At 41.8% G+C, this 15,931-nt stretch overlaps 1 protein-coding gene across 1 annotated transcript in view; it reads left to right on the plus strand.

Annotated features, from left to right (window-relative positions):
- Nucleotides 1-13,699: 13,699 nt before the first annotated feature.
- LOC122749863 (butyrophilin-like protein 8) overlaps nt 13,700-15,931 on the plus strand; it is a 30,381-nt gene continuing 28,149 nt past the window's right edge. The window contains exon 1 of the mRNA XM_043996423.1: nt 13,700-13,756. The gene's annotated coding sequence lies outside the window, so the exon portion shown is untranslated. The remainder of the gene's footprint in view (nt 13,757-15,931) is intronic.

Genomic DNA, 15,931 nt, shown 5'->3' on the forward strand with positions numbered 1-15,931 from the left:
GATCCAGACACATGGTGGTAAAAAGTGTTACTGATTGCAAAACTACCTCAACCCTCTATTGGAAGTCTAAGGATATAAAGAAGGGAATGTAATGGAATTTACTAATTTGATCATTGACAATGCTATGCTAAGGTTTAGTAAAAATACAGCAATTCAAACAGTTAAAGAAGAGAATCCAGCTTTCCAGACCAGAGTCCAGAATCCAGAATCCAGACCAGAGTCCAGAATCCAGTTTTCCAGACCAGAATCCAGTTTCCTCCTGATGACATCTTACCACTTCAAGAAGACAAGAGAACTTTATATGAACTGTTTTGCTTTGTTAGTTTTTACTATCTCCTTTCTGTTATAATATACATCATCTGTAACATGTACCCTATGCAGAGGCCCTCCCTTTGCAAGACTAATGTCAAAGCGTCGGTTCATGAGGGAAAAAAAAATCGCCCCTCTGGACAAAACTTTCCTCTCTTCCTTTTCTATATTGTTGTTCACATATTATTAGTTAGCAATAGTTATTATATTCTTTTTACTGTTCCGTCAAGGAAACATTTTGTTTCTTGAGGAACAAAAGGGGGGACTGTAATGATTGGAATGACGCCACCTACTGGAGACTTGCTGTGGAAAGCTCCACCATGAGGAAAATGCCTCAGAGGCATTGTGGCTTTTCCTTGGCGTCAGGAAATGACGTTTGCTCATGGGTACTGTCTATCAAGGCTACCAGCCAATCAACTTGAGAAGCCTCCTATGGTCTGGGAGGAGACAGGAAGAAGGAAAGAGAGCCTGCGCAGAGAGCGCTGGCCTTTTTAGGCTTCCTGACTTGATGGTGGTGGCGGCAGAGGACTTCACAGGAAATTTGAGGAAAGATAGGAATGCCAGGCTGTTAGAATTCTGTTCTCAATCTTTTTCTTTCTATTTTCCAATAAACCCTTAAAAACCTAAACTCGTTTTATCAGTGATTTTTAGTCAGTTTCCCCCAAACTGGGGGAACAGATTAGAATCCACATTTAGAATCTTAAATTACACAACCCCAATTGCCTAACCCCCCCAAAACCAAAACAGAATAGACACAAATTTCACGATAGTCAATGACTGCTATAAATTATATTGTAGTAAGTGCCCAAAGGGCTATAAAATTGTGTATACCCTTTGATGCAGCAATACCACTACTGGGTCTATATCCCAAAGAGATCCCCCCAAAACAGAGAAAAAGACTTATTTGTACAAAAATACTTATATAGCTCTTTTTTTGGTGACTAAGAATTGGAAATCAAAGGGATGCCCATAAACTGAGGAATGGCTAAACAAAATGTGGTATATGATTGTAATGGAATATTATTGTGCTATAAGAAATGACAAGCAGGATGATTTCAGAAAGGCCTGGAAAGACTTATATGAATTGATATATAATGAAGTGAGCAGAACCAGGAGAACATTGTGCTTAGTGACAACAATATTGTTTGATGAGGAATTGTGAATGACAACTATTCTCAGCAATACAATGATCCAAGACAATCTCAAAGGACATAGTATCCACTTCCAAAGAAAGAACTGTTATTGACTGAACACAGACTGAAGCATGCTGTTTTTCGCTTTCTTTCATTTTTTCTTTTATTCAAGTTTTCTTAAATAAAATGACTAATGTGGTAATGTTTTCATAATTGCACATGAATAACCTATGTCTGATTCCTTACTGCCTCACGAGGGGTGGGGATGGAGGGAAGGAGGGATAGAATTTGGAACTCAAAACTTTAAAAAAAGTTTATTATCAAAAGAAAGGAAGGAAGGAAAAAGGAAAGGCAGGAAGGAAGGCAGAAGGAAAGAAAGAAAGGAAGGAAGAAAGGAAGAAAGAAAGGAAGAAAGAAAAAGAAAGGAAGGAAGGAAGGAAGGAAGAAATAGGGCCTTTTTTTCCCAAGATGTCATTATAAAAATTCTGGAACCAAGGACAAATGCAGTTGATAAGGGATGAAGGAAGGAAGCCCTGGAACTCTGCCATGAAGTGGGTGTGACAGAGGGCCCAAAAGTCCAGTCTTCCTCTCTGTAAGGGAAAGGAATGTCAAGGGCTTGACCATTAAAAGCATTGTAAACACATAGTTCCCAGAACAATTTCCTATTCATATGGTCACACCAGGACAAGAGACAGTATGTCTCCCAGAGGATCTGCCCTGTGCTCTGGCAGAACAGACCTAAAAGGAAGCAGAGGAAAAGGAAGAAGCAGGCAGTGATGTGGGGAGAACTGGCTCTGACAGAGGGCTGGCCCTCTGAGAATGAGCAATGGAACAGGGGCAGTCACTTCACATGGTGATAACAGGTCCACACTTGGGAGGAAATGTTCCTCATGTTGGAATTTCATGTTGGAACCCTAGAAAAAATCCCTGATTGCCCTACCTTACTTTCTTCTCTACCTTTTTTTTTTGAGGGGCAATGGGGGTTAAGTGACTTGCCCAGGGTCACACAGCTAGTAAGTGTCAAGTGTCTGAGGCCAGATTTGAACTCAGGTCCTCCAGAATCCAGGGCCAGTGCTTTATCCACTGTGCCACCTAGCTGCCCCTTTCTCTACCTTTTGTATGTATCTTATTCCTTTTTTTTATTTTATTTTTTTTTTTTTTGCGGGGCAATGGGGGTTAAGTGACTTGCCCAGGGTCACACAGCTAGTAAGTGTCAAGTGTCTGAGGCCGGCTTTGAACTCAGGTACTCCTGAATCCAGGGCCAGTGCTTTATCCACTGCGCCATTAGCTGCCCCCCTTATTCCTTTTTTAAGGTTCATTTTGAATTTAAATAAAATAAGACAAAAAATAAAAAAAAAACATGTCTACATACAGAGCACAAGACAATGGGACTCAATATAAAACAACGAATCTCCATTTTACAGTTTAATTTTTAAAAATATATATATAATAAATGCTATATATCATTTTCAAAGCCATCCTGATTTTCTGTGATTCCTTCTGAGTTTTCTTTTATTCTTTGCTGCGCAAGTTTTATTTTTTTCTCCCTCTCTCCACCCTGCACTACAGAGGGCAACCATTAGAAATAGATGTATTCATGTGTGTGTGTGTGTGTGTATATGTGTATATATATGTGTGTGTGTGTATGTATGTGTATATGTGTATATATGTGTGTGTATGTGTATATATATGTGTGTGTATGCGTATATGTGTATATATATGTGTGTGTGTGTGTGTGTGTGTGTAAAACCATACTATACATACATTTATCAGGTGGTTGTGCGTTGTTTTTTTCTGGAGGTGGATAGCATCTTCCTTCATAATATTATAAATACATCAAATGCCTTAGTTGTTCACAATTGTTCTGTGGCAATTAAAAATTATGAAAAGCATAGTTTCTGGGTAATTTAATCATTTTATTAATAAGGGCAGCAAGTTATTAATAAAAGAATGATCATTGGCCATCTCTCTCAGACCAAAGACCCAAATGGCAATGGACTCATAGCTTATATACCCTTCCAAACAATAGATGGTTCATCAAACACAAAGCAAATCTAATTGATTGACATGATCAGAGGTGGGTTTTATTAAAATGAGGTCTTGGGATACGTGACTAAGATCACTCAAATCTTGGCCAAAGAGACATTAGAGAAAGATTGTAGACCCCTCCCTAGCTGATGGGAGCTTCCCACCTGGGTGTGGTCTAGTGCAGAATAATGAGTTTAAATCTGTAGGTAAAGTCCTTCAGAATAAACCTCAAGGACTTAGAAGGAAGCAGGGGGAGTACTGAATCTCCCCAATATATCAATTATTAATATTAATTTCTCACAGTTCTTAGAAAAATATTTGTTACTGTATATAGTATTCTCTTGGTTCTGCTCATTTCATTCTTCATTCAAGTCTTTCCATGTTTTTCTAAAATCAACCAGCTCATCATTTCTGATAACACAGTAGTATTCCATCAGAATCAGGTACCAGAATAACTAGTCAATTAATGGGCATCCCCTCAATTTCTAGTTCTTTACCGATACAAAAAGAGCTGCTATAAATATTTTAGAAGATAGAAGTTCTTTTCCTTTTTCCCTGATAACATTGGGAAACAGATCTAATGCTGGTATTGCTGGGTCAAAGGGTATACACAGTTTTATAAATCTTTGAACATAATTCTGGATTACCCTCTAAAATAGTTGGATTCTTTTACAATTCCACCAACACTGTATTAGTGTTCCAATTTCTCCACGTCTCCACCAACATCTTTTACTTTATCTTTTGATTATTTTAGCCAATCCGGGAAATATGAGATGATATCTCAAAGTTGCTTGAATTTTAATTTCTCTAATCAATAATGATTCAGAGCATTTTATATAACTCTATGTATTTTTAATTTCTTCATAAAAAACTGCCATTTCATATCCTTTAACCATTTATTAGAGAACAACTCATATTCTTACTAATTTGAAATTTTATTTATAAAATTCTCATATCATGTCTGCTAGATCTGTTCTCTAGATCATCTGTTTTTCTAATGAGATGTTTCACATTCTCTTCTTTTGTTATTCTTTAATTTTGTTTATTATTTCTTGGTGTCTTATAAAGCCTTTTGTTTACCCTTGCCCAATTCTCATTTTTAAGGAGTTATTTTCTTCTGTAAGTCTTAAGATGTCTTTCTCCAATTGGTTTACTTTCTTTTCACAACTTTCTTGATTTTCTTGGACTACTCTCATTTCCCCCTCTAATTTTTCCTCAGCCTCTCTTCTTTGATTTTTAAAGTCTTTTCAGATCTCCTCTAAGAACTCTTTTGGGGCTTATGACCATTTGACATTTTTCTTTGAAGTAGAAGTGGCTTTTTGAATTTCACTATCTTCTTCTGAGTATGAACCCTCTATCACCATAATAGCTGTCCATGGTTAGGTTCCATCTCCTTTGCTTACTCATTCTTCTTTCTTTCTTTTTAAAGTATTTATTTATTTAGAATTTTCCCCCACCTTCCTATAAAAACAAATTGCAACATCCATTTTTAAAACTTTATGTTCCAAATTCTCCTCCCTCCCTATCCCCCCTTAAGAACTCAAGCAATTCAATATAAGTTATATATGTGCAGTCTGGAGGCCAACAGGGAGTTTGGGGCAGGAGGTAGCTCTGTCAGCAGACAGCTGGTAATTAAATCCATGAGAGCTGCCTCACATTACTTTTGGTCCTATTGGCTGCAATGCAGAATGGAACACCCATAGTCCTTTCAGAGAGTGGTTCTGGAGGTAGTTAGAGGAAGTCAGAGGAAAGGCCCTGCTCAGGGGGGTCAGGCTCCTCTGGGGACCTCAGTGAAGGATTCTGAGTTGACAAGGACCTCGCATCTTGAGTCCATCATCTGTCAGAAGATATTCTGAGAAGCAGTTAGGTGGCGCAGTGGATGAAGCACCAGCCCTGAATTCAGGAGCACCTGAGTTCAAATCTGGCCTCAGACACTTGACACTTACTAGCTGTGTGGCCCTAGGCAAGTCATTTAACCCTCATTGCCCTGCAAAAAATTAAAATTAAAATAAAATAAAAATAATAATCTGGAATTAGAGCTGGTCCTGGCACTGATCCGAAATCTCAAATCCTTCAAATTTAGCTGATTATCTTTGATCATTGTTAGGGGCAGCTGTTTCTTCACATTTGACATCAGGTAAGCCTGATAAGTGGGAGGTGGTATTAATGTGGTAGCCCCTACTTCAAACAGACACTTTGGGGGAGGGGCCTGAAAGGGGGCTTGAAGCATATCCCTTCAAACTCTCCAGTTTTCCTTGAATGGAATGTAAGCTCCTTGAGGGCAGGGCCTGTTTCATTTTTGTCTTTGTATTCGCAATGCTTTGCACAGTTGAGGCAGCTAGGTGGTGCAGTGGATAGAGCACTGACCCTGGAGTCAAGAGGACCTGAGTTCAAATCTGACCTCAGACACTTACTACCTGTGTGACCCTGGGCAAGTCACTTAACCCCAATTGCCTTAAACATCACGGTGATCCTGATCTATATCTTGCTGCTGGACCCAGATGGCTCTGGAGAAAAGAGTGATGTTGGTGACCTTGTACAGCTCTGCCTCACTTAAATCCATTTCAGTGCAAGTCACGATATCACCCTGATGTCATGGTCCTCTTCAACTATGAAGGACTAACAACAACAACAGCTTTGCACAGTGCCTTACCCATAGTAAGTGCTTGCCAAATTCTTTCTGATTAATTGAAAATATTGTTCTTTTTTGAGAACTACAAGAGCAACAAGAATTACAAGTGAGTTCTTTAAAATCCATACCTTGGCCAATGCCCTGACCTCCCCGCCCTGGTTAAGGCTTTGGCACAATGATCTGATTAAGTACTTCATGTTATTCGATTATGATTCAATTCTGTTCAACAAACATTGACTCAGGTAATCCTAAGACAAGAGACAGTGGGCAGAATGGATAGAGGGCCAGACTTGGAGTCAAAAAGATCTGGGTTCAAGTCCTGCGTCTGACACATTCTAGAGGGATGTGACTTTGGATAAGTCCCAGCCTCTCAGTGGCCCAGGCAGCTGAGACCAAAAGTTACAGATGTTGATGAATTGTTATTGGAGGTTTTTATGCCTCTTTGCGCACTGGTCTGGGGCTCCACAAACCGCACGGTGCTCCACCCACTGGTTGTTGCCGTTGCCATGGTGCTGGCACCTCACATCATCACCACTCGCCAAGGCCTGCATGGGCCTGGCAAAATTATAATGATTGGAAGCCTAGTGAGGGCAGTCATGTGACTGTCAGAGCAGCCTGGGCTGTGTGGGGTTTCGGGGAACGGGGAGAAGTCGCCATTCTAGCTGGAAGCTGGAAAGGGACAGGAGCGGGGCTGTGTATTCTCAGCTGATTCCTGGGCGGTGGTATTTTTTCAGGTTGTATAATTTCCCTTTCCCCATTTTATTTCCTTTCCCTTGATCCTACTGATCCTGTTTGTGGTTTGTTTTTTTTTAAGTTTGTTCTTGTTAAAATAAATCCTGTTCTGTTTTGAGGGAGGCTGCCAGTCTCCTTCCTTGCCCCAATATTGTGGCAAGCCACTTAGCTAACACTCCCCAATTAAAAGTTGGTCCCCACATGTGTGTGTGTTTTATAGCTACTGCTGTGTTTTATAAATTAAATGGCTATTGCACCAGTTTGGGCAGTAACTATTTATTATTAATTAATATTACATATACCAGTAAAGAACTAACCGTATATCTCCCTAATTTCTCATGATCTCAGGCTGTCAGACCTATGCTATCCTAAGAAGGAGGACCAAACCAAGAGCATGAGTCCAGAGAGAAAAAGGAGCCAAGAGCCAAAAGCCTGACCCTGGCTTGGCCAAAGGTTCTATCCTCTGTTGATAGAAGCAGGTCATTATACATTGATCAAAGGAAATTGGTTAGCATCATTCATTTCCATTGGTTGAAGGTGGTCTAAATGAAAATGAACTCTACAGATGACATCGGGGGAAAAGACCCTCACTCAAGTTCCTTAAAGCAAAGTCCGGGTGTAGTTTGATCCCATCAGTTCACTGAGCTAGACAAAAGAATCTATCTCCATTTCTTTTGTTCCCTTGGCTTTGTCCCAGGCAAGATCTGCTGAAGTTCCTCAAGAACTGGCCTTTCTGAAGGGGGAGGGAGAGGAGAAAGGACAGAGGAACTGATCTCTGGGCACTCCCCCCCAAGAAATCCATTGTTAATCATTGTTTTCTCACATATTTAACAATCATGTACAAATATATGGCACAATTATGTACAAATATATAATATATATGCACACGTATGTGTTTACATGTTGTACATAGTAGGTGCTTGATGAATGTTTATTGACAGACTGCCAAGCAAGCTCTACTATTGTTTGTTGTTAGTTCCCTCTAGACACTGACCTCCCCTTTTCTAAGGATCTGTATAACTCTGGTACTCTAGTCTAGGACACTATCCTGCAGGGGTTCTCATAGCTACTTCTCAAATGCAGCAGCTTTCTCCTGATCCAGGTGAGGGTTCTGAAGGAAACAACACATTCCCACTGCAATTGCACATGATAAGGATGGATGCTTCCACTTGGTACAGGCCATTGACATCCTTGGTGCCTGCTGAGGAGTGGGCAACAAAGAGCCCATTTGGCATCTGTTCCTGCCAAGGTTTCCAGGCATGGGGCTGGGGCTGCTCCATTCTGGTCTAGGATCTCCTTTTGCCCTGAGACACAGTCTTTCCCAGCACTACAGTGCCCTGTGTGTGGTGGGCTCCTGGCCAGTCCCTATCCCCAGCATCCACAGATCTTTTTCTCTGTCTCCCTAGGCTGAGCTGAGTTGGAGAAATGACTCACTGTGACTATTTCTTAGATTTGCCCATTAGAATTTGGTCTGGTGCATTTTGCAGATCTCTTTGGAGGAGTCTTGTTGGCAGTAATGGATGGGGAGAGAGCTCGCTATACTTCTTCCTGCTATTCTGCTATCATAATTCTACTTCCCTTGTACCCACTATTTTTAATGTAACCCTTACTAAATATACCTTGCCAAAAGATACTTAGGCTAGGTGACTAAAATGATTCTCAACTGATCATTTTGGGGAAAGCAACTGGTGGGGATTGAACCAGTAGCCTTAGAGAGTCACCTCTGACCCCTGAGGAGTTTCCCAGAACTCTAAGGGAAGATAGAATCTTGCTCTGGGACCCAAGACTCATCTGTGGGAATGAGAGTTGGGATAAGGATCCATAAGAGTTTACAAGGGCTTAGGATTCTATTATATCTAGTGTATATTTAGGTACTCATAATCATTAAAATTTTATATTATTTTTATTTTGTTGTTGTTTAGTCATTTTCAGTCCTATCCAACACTATGTGACCCCTTTTGGGGCTTTCTTGGCAAAGGTACTGGAGTGGTTTGCTATTTCCTTTTCTAGTCCATTTTACAGATGATGAAACTGAGGCAAACCATGTTTAGTGACTTGTCCAGGGCCATACAGCTAGTGTCTGAGGTTGGATTGGAACTCAGATCTTCCTGACTCCAGGCACTGTACCACCTCCCTGTCCTATATTGTTTGATATTATATTTACAAGGATAGGACCCCAATAAAGAATCCCTTGGGCCAAGGGGTCCTAATGCCCACAAAGTATACAGCCAAAGACAGACAGTTTTGTACTTTACCCCTGTTCTGATCTCCTGATTTGTTAAGACTTCTGGCTGGTTGCAGCCACCTGTGAGCTTCTCCTCTTCTGCTGCCTCAGGTAGCCCACCCACTGACTTGATGTCTAGTCCCAGTAAAGGAACTTCTCCTACCTGAACCTCTCCCCAGTGACCCCAGAGTTTCTCCACATCTGGGTCTGATTAGGCATGCCCCCTGCCACATCTGGCACCCATCACCTCTTCTGCACCAAGCCCTTTTTTAGGGTATAAAAAGTACATAACTTGCTATCTTTGATCCAAGTTTGGAGCTTGTCCTTTCACCAATGCGTGTCCCTCCCCTTCGTACTTGGCCATGACCCTCTGCCTGTCTATACTGTCTTTATTTTTGGCTGAGTTTATTATGAGTTCCTCATTCTGATGCCAAGAACACTGCTTGGAAAGGAAGAACAGGGCTAATGCTACCAGTAATTCTGCGAGCAAGGCTTTTATTAGGAGATGCCCCAGTATGGAGACTATGAGACATAGATTGGAAGCTAAAATGGGTTGTTTGAGGCAGGTCTGGGCAAACCCATTTATAGAAGTCCCTAGGTAGTTGTGGCAGGGAGGTTTCCTGGTTCCTTGGCCTCTAGGACTTTGTCACTAGTGTGGTTCTTGTTTTATACTTCATCATCAATAAGTAATTGATTGTAGACACTACCTCATAAGGAGGAGAAAAGAGCAGAGACAAAGGGGAGCCAATTTTTTGCTCCATCTGGAGTTGTACTGTATCCAGTTTGGGATTCAGGCATATGCCCTTGATGGTAATGACCTTTCTTTTTCTGGAAAGGAGTAGCAGCTTGAGAAGGGGTTAGGGCAAGATGTCATGCAAACATTTTAAGTCTTCATTTGCAAGTTATCATCCAGTTTGTTTGCTTGTTAGCATTTCAGTCCGTGAAGGAGAGGAATGTGGATGATGGACACATTATCAACATCAACAGGTGAATGGGGGTGGGTGATGATGCAGGGATGGTTCAATGCCATTGTTTTGCAATGTTAGACAAGTTATCGATTAGACTGAGAAACATGTCTTTTGACCCCTGGACTCAATCTCCTTCTTCTGCTCCCAGGTCTGCTCCGCAGGATGCGTGGGCTTAGTAGCTGAGGTGCTGGCCAGAGGCCCCGGGGCTTCCTGATCCCACGGTAGGGAGCCAGGACTCCCAGTTCTTCTGACTTCCTTGGGGCCCGGGGCTCAGAGACAGGATCCCCCGAGCGGGCGAAGGGAGTGGCCGCTGTCTCGTTTACCCGCAGATCCGACTGCAGCAGGGTGGCAAGTGCGCGTGCGCTCTGGCCTTTCTCTCGGCGGACTCCTCTCTCGGAACAGCTCTCCCTCGAGGAGGCTCTTCCCCTGGAAGTCGGGCTCCCGGCCAGAGGCCTGGCGGGGGGGCGCGGAGCTGCTCTGCCTAGAAAAGGATGACGACCTGCCCCAGGCCCGCCAGCACGAAGTCCTGTTCGGGCTGGCGCCCCGTGCCCTAGCCCTGCGGGCTTCCCGGAGGGATGTGGCCCGTCTCCTCCTCCTAAAAGGGGGCACGGGGAGCGGGGAGAGGGAAGCGGGGAGCGGGCTGAGCTGGCCCGGGCCGCCGAGGCCCAGGGCGTCCCATTGCCCCTGATGCAGCTCCGGAAACTGGATGCTTTGTGCAGGGGTCAAGTTCATCAGGTCGTGTGCATGGAGGTGGCCCTGTTAGTCTCCAAAGCCTGGCCGGAGGGCATCGAGGACTGGCCAGGGGAGGGACCGGCGGCGCGGTGTCTATAGTCTATACTGTCTTATACTGACATGTTTACAGCTCTTTCTTTAGTTCACTGACTGTTGGTCTTCACATCAGAGCTGTGAGACAAGCAGAGCAACATGCCTGGTTAATTTTTCATCTGACCGTGCTGCCTCCTTAGCTTCCAATGAAACCCTTCTAATTCAGTTTGACAGTTGGCTGGTTTTCTGGTTGTTTATAGTAGGGAAAGAATGTGCAGCCAAGGGATGGGGGGGGGGGGATGATGTCACTTCCTGGTTTTGTTCGTTAAAAAACCAAAACATTGGGTTACTAGATTTCTTTCTACACCGAATCATTCTTTTCTCTTTTCTTACACTTCTACCACTTTTTCTCCTTCTCCTCCTCCTCCGTCTCCTGCAATTTCATGTTTATCCAATCTCTTTCCCCCTCTATAACAGTTTCCCTTATAAATGCATTGACAGACAACCTGTTTGTAGCCTCTACTCCAGCTGGCTGGACTTTTTCCTGGATTTTTTGACTCTCTAGACAAAAAAAAAAGGTTTTTTTAAAAAGCCCATCAAGTTGATGAGCCTCTCACTCCTTGGGCTTCTCAGGTACAGAGCTGGAGGTGAGGAAATACATGGCTTCAGGGAGCCTTGGAGGAAGTGTCTGGGACCAGCAATTTCAGGTAAGGAGCTCACAATTCTCTGGAGACAGACCAGGAATTTCAAATAGTTACTGCTCTGGGAACAGCCTAGAAATGGGAGTCATTGCCACTGGGGGAGGGGAGAGAGGGCTTGTGTGTGTTTACTTTTCACAATACACTTTCTTTTTTTCTTTTCTTTTCTTTTTTTTTTTAGTGAGGCAATTGGGGTTAAGTGACTTGCCCAGGGTCACACAGCTAGTAAGTGTTAAGTGTCTGAGGTCGGATTTGAACTCAGGTACTCCTGACTCCAGGGCCAGTGTTCTATCCACTGTGCCACCTAGCTGCCCCTCACAATACACTTTCAAACGAGGGCCTTTAAAGGTACTTCTATATCAAGATTTTGGGGAGCAGCTGTGAACCTCCCCAGGAACAGAAGAAGCTACAGAAGTTAAAGGCAGCAGCCACTTAGAAGGTTTTACTTTCTTTTTCAGTCTCTGAGGGAAATTTGAAATATTGTCTCTTTTCTAAGTTATTGGGGAACTAGGCTTGGGTTTCTAATATATTGCTACTTATAAATTAGAGACTATTGCACCAGTTTGGGCAGTAAGCATTTTTTATTAATTTGACCATGAGAGAAAAGACCCTATTTGAACTCTTCTCAGAGTCCTAAAGACAGAGTGAAATCTAGTTTCAAGCCCCACCACTTCATTGCCTTAGCTTTCCAGCAGGGGGCTGCCCAGCGCACAAGGCTATGAGGAGCGGGGCCTCATTTCAGTGTACTTTCTGGCACATTCAGAAGAGTACCCATCTTTGAAGATAGTAAGTGCCAGATAGTAAGAGAGGCAGGAGCACATGGCTCCAGAGTTCAGAAGCCCTACATTACCTAGAGGGAGAGAGGGCTGAGAATGCCTAGCTGGTTCCCTAGGGTTTCCCAGCAGAAGAGAACATAAGCCCCTCTCAGACCAGATGAGACTCAGCCCCTACACTGTTCAAAGCTAATTGGCCAGTATCATTCAATTCCATTGTTTGACAAGACCTGCGTGTGGTCCATATCAAAATGAGCAGTACCATGCTGAACTCAGGGTTTTGCTGAGCTCAGGGTCTTGTGAAAGACAGACCCTCTTAGGGCAAAGGCTTTCAGGTAGGTGTGGTCTTAATCTCTACTGGGAGTCTGATCTCTAATGAACCTTTGGGGCTGGCTCTAAGAAACCATCCAGAGTTCCTGAGTGGGGGTGGGGTCACTGGGTCTCCCTAAAAATCCATTATTAATAATTATTTTCTCACACTGTATTGATACTAAGGAGTAAAAAGACCTGGGACAAAGTAAACATTGAATATTCATCTCTTTTTCTGGCCAAACCCAGGCCTGGCTAACTTGCACCTTCTACATGCTCTGTGCCTATTCACTTAGTCCATGTCTCTTGGTCTTCAAACAATTTCAGTCATATTCCTTGTCAGTCAAAAATGTGAAGTATGTACTCCAATGTGCATATGTTAACATTTTAACGATTTACATTTACTGTACAAGCACTAATAATTCTGCAAACTGTAATCTTATGCAAAACTAGATATTTATCTCTTTATTTAATTATTTTAAATAACAAACATTTTTATTTATAGTTTTGGGTTCCAATTTTTATCCTTCTTTCCCTCCCTCCCCTCCCCCTTTAATTATGTAAAACATGACCATATTTGTCATTTTGTACAAGGAAAATTGGTTAAAAGAAAAAAAAATGAAAGAAAGTGAAAAATAGCCTGCTTCAGTCTGTTCCATCAATATCATTTCTTTCTTTGGAGGTGGATGGCATTGTGATGAAATAATGGGATTTTAGCAGATACTCAAAGACCCACCTGGAGATTAATCTATACTGATTGAATCAAGTGAGAGTGATTGACTACTGATTAAGCCTACTTCAAGTTAATTGGATTGTAATCACACCTGGCTATCCCTTAAGAAGGTATTGTTCTCAGAAACTAGACTGTGAACTCAACTTGAGAATACCTTCAAAGCCAATGGATTTGAACCAATTTGAACCAATCACCTTGAAGCAGTGTGTAATGACCGCCTCTGTTCCAGATCTATAAAAAAGCTTCCACAAACAGCTTGTAAAAGGGTGTTCCTGATTAAAGCAGGCTCGTGGAGGAGGACTTCAGGAAGAACTCAACCAGGCTGGAACTCTAGGCTAGACTGGAGCTGAAGCTTCTGATTTAAGGTGACCACAATTTAGATTTTAAACATCACAGTTTGGCTGACCACGAAGAGGAAAACCGGAACAATCGTCTTCTGATCTTCTGATTGGGTAAGATTTCCCCTCCCTGTCCCCTTAAATTGGAAAGAACTACCAAGTATAGGCTGTTTTAAATTTCAAATGGATCTTTTAAACATCCTAATTACCCCTTTTCTAGCTTTACCTTCACTAATCAGAGATGTTGGCCAGTTTGAATTTGAATATATTTTTATTACTCTTTTTGGTTTTGTGGGGCTTTGTGGTGTGGTATGGAGAATTTGGCATGCCCTAGATAATATTAGAATAAAGATGATTCCCCGGGATTCTCCATTAGGAAAGCTACTTATGGATTGGAATGAGGGAAAACTTAGACTAAATAGAACCATGACCAGAGGAGAGCTTATCAGACTGTGTTTTATGTGGCATGAGGAGTTACAGGAAGAATGGCCCAAATATGGGTCATTTGATCCCCAAACATTGAGGCATTTGCAAAGAACCCTAAGTAGATGTCCACCTGAACATTTACGTTATTGGAAAATCTGGGCCAGAGCAAGCGAAAATTATCATACTAAAAATATAAGACGAAGAAAATCCAGGCCCCAGTTTACATCTGAGTCTGCCTCCCAAACTGAAACAATAAACTGGCAGAAAGACATGGCCTCCCAAACCGAAACGCCCAATAATACAACTCAATCCAAGGCCGTTCAGACTGAAATTCCAAATGACCCACCTCTTATTCCCTCGCCCTCTACTTCCTCCATACCAAACAAACAAATAAAGAAAGAAAGAAATGATTCCCCTGTAGAGGAAACAGAGAAAGTAAAAATTTTTCCCCTTCAAGAGATCCTCGCCCATGGTCAAAAAGGTACTATACGTAAACTCAGACAATACACACCTTTTACACCCAAGGATTTGGCTTTATGGGGACAAAGCACTCCTAAATTTGATGAAGATCCCACAGCAGTTATCAGGCAGTTTAGAGCAATTTTTAGAGCATATCAGCCCACTTGGAATGATGTTACTGACCTTATGGAAATAATATTGTCCCCAGGAGAAAGAGCAGATATAGTAGCTGCAGCAAGGCAGCGAAACTGGAAAATTGAAAATCGCTATCAACCCCCTAAACTTTGCGAATACTGCAAAAAACAAGGACACTTCTTGAGGGAATGTAGGACTAGAAAACAAGACCTTAAGAGGACAATGACCGAGAGCCTTGAGGAATTCTTTGGGGGAAATCTAAATAATTTTGGAAACTTTTATCAGAAAGGAAACAACCGGAGTAATTATAGGCCTTATTACAGGCAGAATCAAAATGGATATAAATCTTTTCAGGGGGATACAAAGAGACAGTATCAGAATAACCGTAGACCCTATCAGGGAGGAAGAGAAGGACAGAACCAGAATCAGGGTAACCATGGACTCCCTCAAAGGGGGGCACAGGATTGACAAGACAAAGGGGAGGAATGGAACATAGATAAAACAATGTGGCATACCCCAAATTCTGACTGCTTAAATACTTAAAAACTTAACAAGCTTTTCCTTCTTCAGGTAAACTTTGTTTGTTTGTTTTGAACCATGAGTTTAATGAGTCTGTTTATGGTATTATGTTTAAAACCTATTGCTTGATTTATCAATGGACATATTGAATATTGACTCATTTCTTTTTGATGAATTGTTTATCACTTTAAGTATCTGTTACTGTCATACTAGATAGAGAATTCATGTATAAGATAATGTGTTTACTTGCTAAAAGATTATGTAATGTCTAATATTATCAGTCATTTACATTCATATATCATTTACATGTCATTGTGACTATGTACATTGTGGGTATGGTTTGGAATTATTGTATATATTACAAGTACATCATCAGTTATATGCAGCATAACATGCATTTTTACCATCATACTGTCTTTGGTGAAATTAATATGAGATTTATGAATTATGGAAACGTATCATCTCAGAGACTAACTTCTCTTACAATGAGTTTGATATAGGCCCTGTAGAGAATATATGTACAACAGGAGGAGAGACAGGTACATGTAAGTCTATGGTTTGCTTATGATGGCAACTATATAGACCACAATTGCTGGACACAGTCCAGTTTCTTCCTCTCTCCCTTCTAAAAGTTTTCTTTTTCTTTCACTAAGTCTGATGGCATAGTCAGAATCCATCCACCTATGGCCTACTGGATGTCTCGAAACCATGAGATGTGGTATGATAACCTTTCCATAACATTTTCAGGTG

This window comes from Dromiciops gliroides, chromosome 3, assembly GCF_019393635.1.
Source record: "Dromiciops gliroides isolate mDroGli1 chromosome 3, mDroGli1.pri, whole genome shotgun sequence".
NCBI classification, from domain to species: Eukaryota; Metazoa; Chordata; class Mammalia; order Microbiotheria; family Microbiotheriidae; genus Dromiciops; species Dromiciops gliroides.